We start from the raw sequence: 14030 nt of genomic DNA on the forward strand, positions 1-14030 counted from the left end.
AGATCTGGGTCATGCTCATGTCTTGGGGGGGACCTAGGTGTAGATAAGTCCTTCAGAGATTTTACTGGCATGGGTGTCACAGGGACATTGTTAATTTCTGCCGATCATGCCCTACCTATCAGCTAACTGCCCCCTATCCCATTTCCGCAGTCCCCTAGTTCCATTACCCATAATTGAGGTCCTGTTTGACCGGATTGCCATGGACCTGGTCGGCCCCTTAGTTAAGTCTGCCAGGGGTCATCAGTACATCCTGGTGGTAATGGACTAAGCTACGCAGTACCTGGATGCGGTACCACTGAGAAACTACCCTGCCTGGAGTATAGCAGAAGAGCTAGTCCATATTTTCTCCCGGATGGGCCTGCCAAAGGAGATCATGACAGACCAGGGGACACAGTTTATGTCCAAGGTAAGGATGGAGTTGTGCAAGGCTCTCCAGACAGATTACCCAACTTAAGAAGTCAGTGTACTATCCGCTGACAGACGCCCTGGTAGAGAAGTTTAATAAGACCTTGAAGTCCATGCTGAAGAAGTTCATGGAGAAGGATGGCCGAGATTGGGATTGCCTCCTACCATACCTCTGTTCTCCATCAGGGAAGTCCCACAGGCCTCTACGGGGTTCTCACCGTTCGAGCTGTTATATGGACGGCACCCCCAAGGACTTCTTAATGTTGCCAAGGAGACTTGGGAAGCAGAAGTTACACAGAAGCCCAGGCGAGGGTCTACAACTGGGCTGCGAGGCTGAGACAGTTTAGCCCTGGGGACCAGGTGCTTTTGTTGATCCCCACCGTAGAAACCAAATTCCTGGCCAAGTGGCAAGGGCCATATGAGGTGGTCTAGAAGTTGGGTGATGTCAACTATAAGGCTATGTGCCCACGTTGCAGAATTGAAGCAGATTTTTCCTCAGCAAATCCGCACCCCCTTGCCCGGAAAAACGCATGGAGATTTTGATGCATTTTTTAAGCGTATTTTCTAAGCATTTTTTAAGAGTTTTTTTTTAAGCGTTTTGGAGCACAAATAAAGTTGGGTAAAAAAAAAAAAGGCTCATATGAGGTCATTTCCTAGTCCAACCCCTCTTCTCCATTTTTTTTCATTCTTGTAATTAAGCATATACTCTATTATTTAGAAAAGATGACCACAAACACAGTTTTCCTAATACAATTTTTGTTATAAACATTAGATATGTGTCAAACATATAAACCAAACAACTTAGCTAAAATTATTTTATATAAAAACAATTGGACAAACATTGTCAAAACTTTTCCATGTCCTTCAAAAATGGACAGTAGAACGACCTGTCAACAGGACAGGGGAGGGGGGGGGGGGGGGGTGTTGGGCCGGCCGGGCTCGGTGGTGAAATAATGTGCTTAAAACAGCTGGTACTCCGGCTCGTACCCATACCCCGGGAACATGTCTTGGGAGGACAGGCTCGTATTGGGGGACACTGTGTGAAGGGCTGTTGCTGGAGGGGCTGGTGGGCGTCCAGAATTGTAGGCGTCAGCAGAGTCGGGCCTATATGCTTCCGCCTGCCCAAAACGCTGCAATGCAGCTGCTGGTGGTGGTGGAGGCACACTTGGTTTATTAAATACATTAACAATCTCCGTCATTATGGCTGCTGACGGGGGTATAGGGGATGGGACGTCAACAGCCATTAGCAGAACGTTGGCTGCTGACATGTATACTTTCTGCCTGTCCCGCGGCATGGATGTTAGGTGGCCGGCTAACCATGAGCCTAATTTGTCCAGCTCATCTTGTTGTTCTGCATTATCTATCAGACTGAGGGTTCGACTAGTGAGTGTTTCAATCACACTAGTCGAAACCTCTTTCTTTTTGCCCTTCTTGGGTGCCACCCTTCTCAATGCCACGGGACGGGCAGAACCAGCCCCCATCATCCCAGTAGGCTTTGACACGCCACCAGCAGAACTAGGCGCAGCACCAGAGGCAGGACCAACATCAGTAGACCCCGACGCCACTTCCACAGCAGAAGACGAACCTCCATCAGCACATGACGATGACAAACCAGCAGCAGAAAAAGCAGAAGACGGACTGGCCTCCAGAGTATCTGGCGAGGAACAGAAGAAAAAGTCCTGACTCCTCTCCTAGTTTGTGCTCTGTGCTGTTGCCATCATGGAATATTGGTGTTTGGGCCCTTATATTGCCTTCAGTGCTGTAGAAATAATAAAAAAAAAATGTTAATAAAAGACTTTTGCAAAAATTGGAGATAAAAAAAATATATATAATTTACCTCCGCAAATTCCTGGTGCTCAAAATAAATTTTGGTAGATGAGGCCACTGTGGGTAAATTTCTGTGACTATGGTCAGCCACGCATCCCATTTATTATGTGAGGCCTTGTACTCCTCACTAGCGCGGTCTAGTCAATAAATTTAGTAAAAAAAAAATGTGGATTCAAAATAAAAAATATTGTATCTATCTATATATACATTTACACACACACATACATATATATATATATATATACACACACAATGAAACACACACACCAAACTTATGCAGATATGTATGAACCCGTGTATACATGCGCGCGCACACACACACACACAACACCCCTACACGGCTCTTTCAAGAGAATCTCCGGTACGAGTCGTGATGACATTTTTGACACATACCGGAGACACTGATACGCATAACCATTTGCTTGCAGTAGTGTGGATATGTGGACGTGATACACTGTCCTTACAGTGTATGCAGGTGCTTTCAGCGAATGGACCTACATACGCTGTACAATTATGTCTTTGTATTTAAAAAAAAAAAAAAAAGTGTGGGCTCCCACACAATTTTAATAACCAGCAGAAGGTTGAGGGCTGATATTATAGTCTGGGAAGCAGCCGATAACCATGGCCCCTTCCCTTGCTATTAATACCAGGCCACAGCAGTTAGCCTAGCCTTTGCTGGTCATTCTATAGGCTAAGAGGACAGCTGTGACCTGAAATTAATAGCCTAGAGAGGGGCAATGGTTATAGGCCCCCCAGGCTATAATGTCAGCCACCAGCTGCCCCTGATTTGGCGCATCATATTTGTGCGCTAAATCTGGCGCTGAGCCCTGCTCTGTCACACTGCCCTGGTGCGGCTATTATTACCAGGCCGCAGCAGTTAGCTTAGCCTTTGCTGGCCATTCTACAGGGGGACCCTCAAAAGAAATGACGTGGGGTCCCCCAATAAATTGTAGCTAGCAAAGGTTAAGCGGACATCTGCGACCTGATATTAATAGCCTAGAGAGGGGCCATGGTTATAGGCCCCACAGGCTATAATATCAGCCCCCAGCTGCCCCAGATTTGGCACATCATATTTGTGCGCCAAATCTGGCACTTAGTGTCAGGAGTGGCGGAATGCACTAACCGCATCTGTGAGTGCATTTACAGCAGCTTCAGTGGACTGCGCAGCAGAGAGTGCCCTCTAGCTGGCAAATGCACTGTAAGAGTTGCTGCTGTTCTGCCATCACTAGCCAGACCCTGGCGCTAGTATAATGTTAGAAGTGGCGGAATGCACTAAATAAAAAATATAAATAAAGTGCGTTCGCCACTCGGGGTCCACCGTGCAGTATGTGTTAAAACCGCTGCTAGATGGTGGCAGAGCAATCTGGCGGTAGTGTGCACAGGGCTAGATATCACCCAGGTGCACAAAAGCAATCTCTGTTGTATTCACAGAGCTGCTAATACAAATAATAAATATAATTGCACTGAGCCTGTTAGAGGCACAGAGACTCAGCGGCACATAAGCGGTAAATGGTCACCGGAGTAGTTCAAGATGACGGCACTACATCCGAAAAGACCTACCATAAACACTAGTGTGCACAGCGTTGCAACTGCGAACGCACACTAAAGCTGCTACAGCAGCGCGGCGTGGGACTTGCCGCAAGATAACACCGCAGTAACGTAGGCGCGATGTTGGACGCTAGCAGGTGTGCTTGTGGAGCAATGGCGCGCTGGCGCTAATACAGGCTATAACTCATTCCCTCACACAGACGTAATATCATAAGAATGGGGTTTCAAATGAGTCATTCGCCAGATCATGCATCCATCAACATACACACAGCAGCACGTATGACTATACTAGTGCATGGCGGAACAGCCATGTGCACTTTTTATAGCAAACGGGACCTTCCAGAAGTCTCCAGAACTCTGAGCTGAACCAATGGGATTAGGAGCAGGACCTGAGCACCTGACTCCCGAACACCAATGGGGACTCGTTCCACGAGCATGCTCAGAGGATGGAAATAAGGACTTAGCCTCCGAAGAGAGTTGCTGCAAGACAATCTCCTCTGCAATATCTTCTGCAGTAGACAATGAGCAGGAGACTGCAGAATGTGAGGGTCTAGATTCCTGCATAGTACGGGCAGAAATCTGACTCCTAACACTTAGCCCTGCTCTTCCACACTGCCCTGGTGCAGTGGCAGGGGGTAATGGGGGTGGGGTTCACGGCGGCACCAGCTGCCATCAAGCCCAGGTTAGTAATGAGAGGCGTCTATAAGACACCGCCATTACTAACCTACAAAGAGATTAAAAAAAGAGACAACACCCAGAAAATAATATTTTATTTGAAATAAAAGACACCATTTTATTTGATTCTTAATTGACTAAAAAAATATTTACCTGTCCACATTCCTGCGATGATCTTCCATGACAGCTGTCACATCTGCAGATTTAGAATAATAATAAACTTGGCACTCAAATTAGTGAAAAAACGATAGGCATCCAATTAAAGTGTTACTCTAAACGTTTTCGGCCAAACATCAAGCCTTCATCAGAGAATTTCTTAAAGATTGCTGTTAGAACATATACAAAAGAAAAAGGACATAATTATAATCAAATATCAATTGATGCCCAACAAGGAAAAAAAGAAGAGAAAACACAAAACATAATACGTCTATCAGCGTTTTGTCTATATAACTTGGACTCTGGAGTCTGATCCCAAGGAATCCGTATCTATAAATCTCTCTTTGAATGGTATGTATAAAAAACAGTATTAAAGAAGAAACAACCATATTCATATTAGTGTGGACACTGTGAGGTAGCGCTGTGATTCTGGTAGGGGATACTCGCTTGGCAACCAATAAATCACATCCGGCACAGGTTTTCCATAAAACAGTCACGGTCCAAGCGGTTTATTTTCGCATCATAAACCATGACCAGCAACATAAAGTTCATATCAAACGGCATAGCGTCCATGACAGAGCTCCACTCTGATTATCCTGTACTCACACAGGTTATGCAATGTCCATTGCGCAGGCTTTCTAGCCTCGCAGTTTTCACCCCGTCAGGGTTTTACCTCATGGCTGCTTCTCCATGATGCAGACGTCCATTCCCTCCTCTGGGAATTCTCAGACACGTGCAACCATTACACACAGGCACTTCAGGGAGGCAGACACTTCTCCCAGCGAAACCTTCCAAACAGACCTACTGGGTCCCTGCATTCACCTCATGTGACCTACCCTGGCCACCTTATATGGTCCGTAGCCACGCCCACCGGGTCACATGGCTATGACCTCATCACAGGTCCTTGAACCATTCTCACACACTTTACAATATCGTTCTCAACCACACCCCCGGATGGATTTGTAGGTAACTAGTGCTGCCCGTCTCCCCAGCTACCTGGAGACTTCTCCCGGATACATTGAAACAGCACCTCAGCAGTATCACTGCTGATCAACACACACATAAGTCTCCATCTCAAGGCCACCCACCTTGAGATACACAATGGTCATTCAGTATTCTGCCACTGATCCGCTCTCTTGGGACATCCACACAGCGCCCCCTAGCGGACACAGTGGTCACTACACCACATACCTCCCCCCTCTGTTCAAACCTGTGGGGTTGAACACAGCATAACCCCAAGATCTCGAGACCGGGCACTCACTACACCTTGCCCCACAGGTCGAGAGAACCGTCCCCGTCTGTCATACGGCCTCATTCCTACGTTAGGCCTCCCCAGCCTCCAGCGGTCAGAATATCGGCCCTGATCTTTGGCCCTCCAATCACAGTCTGTCTGCATCAACAGACACTGTTTAGTCACCACAGTCCTCTCCCTGTTTGTTCCGATCTCCGACCAGCTCCCCCAGTCAGTGCAGTCATAAGTCTTAGTTCAGACTACTGTCTGGCCTGAGTCTGACTCATTCAGCATCTCACAGGAACTGCGGTCTTTCAGCTTCGTCCTGCCAGTCGAACTACCACTTGCTGACATTCTTCGGCCATCTGCCATGTCACTTCTTGGAGGAACCATTTGGGTCCTTACATCTTGGGTTGAAGGTGGCCGCCACCTGGTGTTCCGTACCTCTTTATTGATTCGCCGACGGTCCAGCCTCTACTGCTGAATCTCTTGCAGGTACCCCACTCGATACTCCAATAGCATCCGAAAGTTTCTCAGGCTTTCAACGAGTAGAACCTGTCCATCTTTGCGTTCTTCCTGGCTGCAAACAGGTCTATCCGAGGTCTGCCCCGAGTCGACATGAATAATGGAACACCTCGTTTAACTCCCACTCTGTTGACTGGATCTTCAGTCTGCATAGATAATCTGCCACGACATTCTGAAACGCCTCGGGGTGGACTGCTGTCACTGCTAGGACTGTCATCTCTGCCATGTCCTGGTGCTTCCGATGTCTGGTTCCCCCTTGGTGGCGCAGGAAGGATACTGCCGTCACGTTGTGCCTGGTTCCATCTTAGGGTTTCCAAAACCGTGTAGAGCTCTCTGTAATTTGATGACGCGGACTGTATGTCTGCTGGCCATTCTCCCTGGAGAATCTTCCCTTCCAGGTGTGTTCCCTATCCCCACCTGCTGGTGTCGGTGGTAATAACTAAGCAAGGGGAGGTGACCCAAGGAACACCCACTTCTAGGTTCTTTGGCTGAATCCACCAATGTAGAGACCTTCCCACGAGGGATAAAGATATTTTCCTGTCAAGGGAGGACCAACGTCGATCCCAGACTGATAGTACTTCCTTCTGCAGGGCTCTTGAATGAATTTGTGCCCAGCGGACACATGGGATACAGGATGTCATCAGACCTAAGATCCGCATTGCGGACCTGATGGATATCCGGCCCTTCAAGAGTTCCTTCTCTCTGTTCCGCACCGATCTGTTTTTCCTCGAGGTAGGAAGGATGTTCTGCAACTTGAATCCAGTAATACTGCCAAAAAAAGTTCTTCCTTTTCGGAGCTAGGTGCGATTTTTCCCTGTTGATGATCCAGCCTAGGGTTTCCAGAGTGCTAATAGTCTTCTCTCTGTGGTTTTGGAGTTCCTCTGATGAGCTTGCCACTAGGAGAAAATCGTCGAGATATGGGATGATGATGATGCCCTGGCTCATTAGGAAGGCCACCACTTCAGCGACCAGCTTGGTAAAAACTTGGGGAGCTGAGGCCAGACCGAAAGGAAGACACTGAAACAAAGTGGCAGGTCCGTCCCTGAATTTTTACCGCAAAACTCAGGTATTTCTGGGAAGCTAGATAGATAGAAACCTGATAACAGGCACTTTTTAGATCGAGGGTGCACTTTAGGTCCTCCTTGTCTACCCGGTGGTCCGTGGATTTTACTGACTCCATCCTGATTTTTTGTTACTGACCCAAGAGTTTTAAGTTTATTATTGTGCGTGACTCGCCCAATGGCTTTATGATGGAAAACAGGGACGAGTAGTGACCCTCGCCAGTTTCTGCTTGGGGCACTGGAACTATAACGGTCGAGCTCTTTAGGGCGTTAAAGTCTCTCGGGGGGGGGAGAACTCTATCCTATAACCCTCTCATATCGTCTTTAGAACCCATTGGTTCTGAGTTATCTGTGACTAATTTGACGCAAAGTGACTGAGGCGCCCCCGACCAAGATGGTGTCACTGCCTTCTCAATTTTGAGCATGACCCGAACAGGGAACCTCTACCTTTTCCGCCTCTACTGTGGGTACTACTGTTTGGACCCCGAGGATTTCCCCTGGCTCCTGTACTCTTGCCTCCGAGAGGTACCTGGCCTTCGAAAGGACTGATTCCTTTTGAAGAGGAACATACAGTATTATACAAAACAGATCTTGTAGGAAATAAGTGAAGCATAACTATCAATATGGGAGGGGGGAAACAGTTGTGGCCATAAATATTGCAGCAGTTCATAGATTTGGAGTGTGAGGTTTAATTGCCCCGTGATTTTAGGTCTGATCCAGGGTTGTGAAGTCTCCAGGAGGTCTGAGGAGCACATTCCTTAATTGATGTAGCAAGATAAATACATGCGACACATTCATTCCAGCTCTGTCACAGATCGTCAGAATTTTGTAAACCATTAGTACTAAAAAATAAAAATGTGAATATTGCTAACATTACAAAGATATATATTTCCTCTGGAAAATATGCCACAGCCTGTCACATCAGTGGTGGCAGTGTAAAGAGGTATATTATATCCCTGCATTTCTTGCTTGTCCCGGTACCGTATGTTATAGTGTATATTTATGTATAATGTTTACTTTTGACTACTGCTATTGTGTTATGTTTCATAATATACATATTTATTACTGCTGCTTTGTATAAGATGTTCATTAAGACAGGAGGACTTCCTGATTATGTTCAGTCGGAGCCAGGGCGCCCTGTAGCTCAGGTGGGCTCTATAGCCCAGCACCATTGTGACCACACAACGTTCAAGAGAGAAGCCCAGCCATCCAGGGCAACAGGCCAGAACAGCAGCGGGCTACAGCACTGTTGGAACAGAGGCTAAGGACAAGGCCAGGATAGTACAGGGACGTAAGTGGCTCCATAATGTGGCAACTTATTGCATGGGCTGATGCCCTCAGAACTGGGGCTAAATGGCTTAAGGAACTCGTCCCAAGGGCAGTGAGTTTGGACAGGGAGAACGCTGCGTTACCACAAAAGACAGTGCAGAAGGGCAGGTCGCTCATCATGTGGCAGCTGACTTCGTGGGATGATGCTCTTATGTCTGGGGCAAAACAGATAAGGGAACACCTAACCGTAGCAAGGGTGGACAGTAAGGACGCTGAGGAACCGTATGATACGGTCTGACCCGGGTATGTGCTGTATGACAAGGAAAGGCGTACAGGGAAAGAGGAAGAAATGTGCATGATGGAACCTCTTGGTAATGCTGTGTTGAACATGGATGTTCTGCATAAGGAAACCAGTAAAATTGTTCATTTGAAAGTGGAAATGGACTGTGTCTCAGTTTGTGCGGATCCGTCTAGAGCCTCCAGAAATGCAGAGCAGACATTGACGGAGCAGAAAGTGAAGCCACAGGTATGCTGAGTAATGGACACTGTTTTCATGTGATGGGAGGTCAGAGCACGACTAGACAGCTGGCCTCGGTCATGACTACGGCCCTGTCCCTCCCTCACAGCAGCAGCAGGCAAACCCTCAGCGAAAAGCAGCTTATGTCTTCTTAAAAAAAAAAAAAAAAACAATTATGGATAAAAAAAAAAAAAAAAACAAAACAAAAAAAAAAAACAAAAACATACAGCTAATCCAGCTGTATGGGCTAGATGGAAGTTCGGGTCTGGTCTACTGGTGAGGACTTCCCTGCAGATCGTTTCCCCAATAAACCGCAATGTGTAAACACAGCCTGATACAGATCCAACTGCATTTACTCTCCACTAATGTCATCCTGAGCTTTATTATGGTAGAAATGAAAATTCAACTCATAGCTGGCAAATTATTTATTAAGTCAAATAGTTAGAAAAATGAGAAATATATGCATACATACAAATGAATAATAATGAGTTTTAGTAAGCAAAACAAGAGGGAAGAGAGAGGGGGGGGGACGGAAGAGAGAGGGGGGGGGGACGGAAGAGAGAGGGGGGGGGGGACGGAAGAGAGAGGGGGGGGGACGGAAGAGAGAGGGGGGGGGACGGAAGAGAGAGGGGGGGGGACGGAAGAGAGAGGGGGGGGACGGAAGAGAGAGGGGGGGGACGGAAGAGAGAGGGGGGGGGACGGAAGAGAGAGGGGGGGGGACGGAAGAGAGAGGGGGGGGGACGGAAGAGAGAGGGGGGGGGACGGAAGAGAGAGGGGGGGGGACGGAAGAGAGAGGGGGGGGGACGGAAGAGAGAGGGGGGGGGGACGGAAGAGAGAGGGGGGGGGGACGGAAGAGAGAGGGGGGGGGGACGGAAGAGAGAGGGGGGGGGGACGGAAGAGAGAGGGGGGGGGACGGAAGAGAGAGGGGGGGGGACGGAAGAGAGAGGGGGGGGGACGGAAGAGAGAGGGGGGGGGACGGAAGAGAGAGGGGGGGGACGGAAGAGAGAGGGGGGGGACGGAAGAGAGAGGGGGGGGACGGAAGAGAGAGGGGGGGGACGGAAGAGAGAGGGGGGGGACGGAAGAGAGAGGGGGGGGGACGGAAGAGAGAGGGGGGGGGACGGAAGAGAGAGGGGGGGGGACGGAAGAGAGAGGGGGGGGACGGAAGAGAGAGGGGGGGGGACGGAAGAGAGAGGGGGGGGACGGAAGAGAGAGGGGGGGGACGGAAGAGAGAGGGGGGGGACGGAAGAGAGAGGGGGGGGGACGGAAGAGAGAGGGGGGGGGACGGAAGAGAGAGGGGGGGGGACGGAAGAGAGAGGGGGGGGACGGAAGAGAGAGGGGGGGGACGGAAGAGAGAGGGGGGGGACGGAAGAGAGAGGGGGGGGGACGGAAGAGAGAGGGGGGGGGACGGAAGAGAGAGGGGGGGGACGGAAGAGAGAGGGGGGGGACGGAAGAGAGAGGGGGGGGACGGAAGAGAGAGGGGGGGGACGGAAGAGAGAGGGGGGGGACGGAAGAGAGAGGGGGGGGACGGAAGAGAGAGGGGGGGGACGGAAGAGAGAGGGGGGGGGACGGAAGAGAGAGGGGGGGGACGGAAGAGAGAGGGGGGGGGACGGAAGAGAGAGGGGGGGGGACGGAAGAGAGGGGGGGGACGGACGAGAGGGGGGGGACGGACGAGAGGGGGGGGACGGACGAGAGGGGGGGGACGGACGAGAGGGGGGGGGACGGACGAGAGGGGGGGGGACGGACGAGAGGGGGGGGGACGGACGAGAGGGGGGGGGACGGACGAGAGGGGGGGGGACGGACGAGAGGGGGGGGGACGGACGAGAGGGGGGGGGACGGACGAGAGGGGGGGGGACGGACGAGAGGGGGGGGGACGGACGAGAGGGGGGGGGACGGACGAGAGGGGGGGGGACGGACGAGAGGGGGGGGGACGGACGAGAGGGGGGGGGACGGACGAGAGGGGGGGGGACGGACGAGAGGGGGGGGGACGGACGAGAGGGGGGGGGACGGACGAGAGGGGGGGGGACGGACGAGAGGGGGGGGGACGGACGAGAGGGGGGGGGACGGACGAGAGGGGGGGGGACGGACGAGAGGGGGGGGGACGGACGAGAGGGGGGGGGACGGACGAGAGGGGGGGGGACGGACGAGAGGGGGGGGGACGGACGAGAGGGGGGGGGACGGACGAGAGGGGGGGGGACGGACGAGAGGGGGGGGGACGGACGAGAGGGGGGGGGACGGACGAGAGGGGGGGGGACGGACGAGAGGGGGGGGACGGACGAGAGGGGGGGGACGGACGAGAGGGGGGGGACGGACGAGAGGGGGGGGACGGACGAGAGGGGGGGGGACGGACGAGAGGGGGGGGACGGACGAGAGGGGGGGGACGGACGAGAGGGGGGGGGACGGACGAGAGGGGGGGGGACGGACGAGAGGGGGGGGGACGGACGAGAGGGGGGGGGACGGACGAGAGGGGGGGGGACGGACGAGAGGGGGGGGGACGGACGAGAGGGGGGGGGACGGACGAGAGGGGGGGGGACGGACGAGAGGGGGGGGGACGGACGAGAGGGGGGGGGACGGACGAGAGGGGGGGGGACGGACGAGAGGGGGGGGGACGGACGAGAGGGGGGGGGACGGACGAGAGGGGGGGGGACGGACGAGAGGGGGGGGACGGACGAGAGGGGGGGGACGGACGAGAGGGGGGGGACGGACGAGAGGGGGGGGACGGACGAGAGGGGGGGGACGGACGAGAGGGGGGGGACGGACGAGAGGGGGGGGACGGACGAGAGGGGGGGGGACGGACGAGAGGGGGGGGGACGGACGAGAGGGGGGGGACGGACGAGAGGGGGGGGACGGACGAGAGGGGGGGGACGGACGAGAGGGGGGGGACGGACGAGAGGGGGGGGGACGGACGAGAGGGGGGGGACGGACGAGAGGGGGGGGACGGACGAGAGGGGGGGGACGGACGAGAGGGGGGGGACGGACGAGAGGGGGGGGGACGGACGAGAGGGGGGGGGACGGACGAGAGGGGATCCTCCTCTATCTGACATTATCAGACGCCCACAGTGTCATTCCTCACATGGATTGTGGAGGCACCAGCATTCCACTCGTTGAAGAGATGTGCAGTGATGAAATTACATCTGCAGGGAGGTCAGTGCTGTGGGGGACACAGGATGGGGAAAAGCCACAATACCTAGAATAAAACAGAAAAAAAATAATGCAGAAAACTCGATACACGTAGTGGCTGATTCCAGTGGCCACCAGGCTAATACTGAACTGCACAGCGTGCGAGTAGAGAATAAAGCCCAGGATCTGGAGACATTATTGTCACGCAGTTTCGCTCCCAGAGGTCAGTCATTAACCGGACGTCATGTGTCCCACTCCTCAAATTCAGGCAGAGATTCTCATGTTAAGTAATATCAATCTCTTCCTCAGATTTCCAACTTCATCCCCTCTCCTGTTCATCCCCACACGTAGCACTATACATCCCTGCGCACCCCCCACCGCAAGTGACATCACACACTAACATGCAAAGCGCCGTGAAACATCAGCCCCCTACCCCACGCAGACCCATGTGCGTAACATCAGCCCCCTTCCGCAGATACACCCCCAGCACGCATACCCCTTCACGCAAGCAACAAGACCCCCTTCCCCAGATACTCCCAGCCCCCCACGGGTGAAACATGACCCCCTTCCCAACAGAGACCCCCAACACAGCCCCCATCGCAAGCAACATGGCCCCCTTCCCCATAGAGACCCCCAGCACGCAGCCCCCCTTCCCAACAGAGACCCCGAGTCCCGCTCGCAAGGAACATGTCCCCCCTTCCCCAAGCAGACCCCCACGCAAGGAACATGACCCCCTTCCACAGGCAGCACCCCATCACTCAGCCCCACAAACAAGCAACATGGCCCCCTTCCCCAAGCAGCCCCCCCCAGCACACAGTCCCATGCAAGTAACGTCACCCCCTTCCCCAGGCAACCCCCAGCATGCAGTCTCAGGCAAGCAACGTCACCCCTTTCCCCAGGCAGCCCCCCGCAGCACCCAGTCCTACACAATGTCTCCTTCCCCAGGCAGACTCCCAGCATGCAGTCCCACGCAAGCAACATCACCCCCTTCTCCAAGCAGCCCCCCCAGCACGCAGTCCCACACAAGCAACATTATTCCCTTTCCCAGGCAGACCCCCAGCACGCAGTCCCATGCAAGCAAAACACCCTTCCCCAGCATGCAGTCCCATGCAAGCTTCACCCCCTTCCCCAGGCAGACCACCCAGCACACAGTCCCATGCAACCTGCACCCCTTCCCCAGGCAGACCCCCAGAATGCAGTCCCATGCAAACATAATTCCCTTTCCCCGGCAGACCCCCAGCAAGCAGTCGCATGCAAGCAACATCATTCCTTTTCCCAGGCAGACCCCCAGCAAGCAGTCCCATGCAAGCAACATCATTCCTTTTCCCAGGCAGACCCCCAGCACGCAGTCCCATGCAAGCATCACCCCCCTTCCCCAGGCAGACCCCCAGCACCTGCATGAACATTTACTTACCTGATCTGTATCCCGAAACACTCCCACCATGACACGCGTAGCTTTCTCCTATCTGCTCCGCAGCTCTATGGAGGAACTTCAGCGCCCCCTCCTGTGAAATCATTCCCAAACATGGTCACATGGGCATGACGTCAGCAGAGGGCCTTCTTGTCACTTAGATTTAGTCTCTACCAATTGATGGCAGCTTCTCTTCCTGCCTTTGGCCCTTTGCTAAGTCCGACCACGCCCCCGGAAATGACGCATGCGTGTATCGAACAGGACCCCGCCCCCTGTAGCTGTGACGCA

The 14030-nt window shown here is 53.1% G+C and overlaps 1 long non-coding RNA gene across 1 annotated transcript; it reads right to left on the bottom strand.

Annotated features, from left to right (window-relative positions):
* Nucleotides 1–1144: 1144 nt before the first annotated feature.
* Nucleotides 1145–14023, bottom strand: LOC141098409 (uncharacterized). The gene is made up of 3 exons (XR_012234222.1): nucleotides 13746–14023; nucleotides 12285–12398; nucleotides 1145–2164 (listed from the first exon to the last, which is right to left on the bottom strand). It is a non-coding gene; the product is annotated as an uncharacterized lncRNA (long non-coding RNA).
* Nucleotides 14024–14030: the final 7 nt, after the last annotated feature.

This window comes from Dendrobates tinctorius, unplaced genomic scaffold, assembly GCF_039654945.1.
Source record: "Dendrobates tinctorius isolate UK_male_01 unplaced genomic scaffold, ASM3965494v1 ptg000010l, whole genome shotgun sequence".
NCBI lineage: Eukaryota > Metazoa > Chordata > Amphibia > Anura > Dendrobatidae > Dendrobates > Dendrobates tinctorius.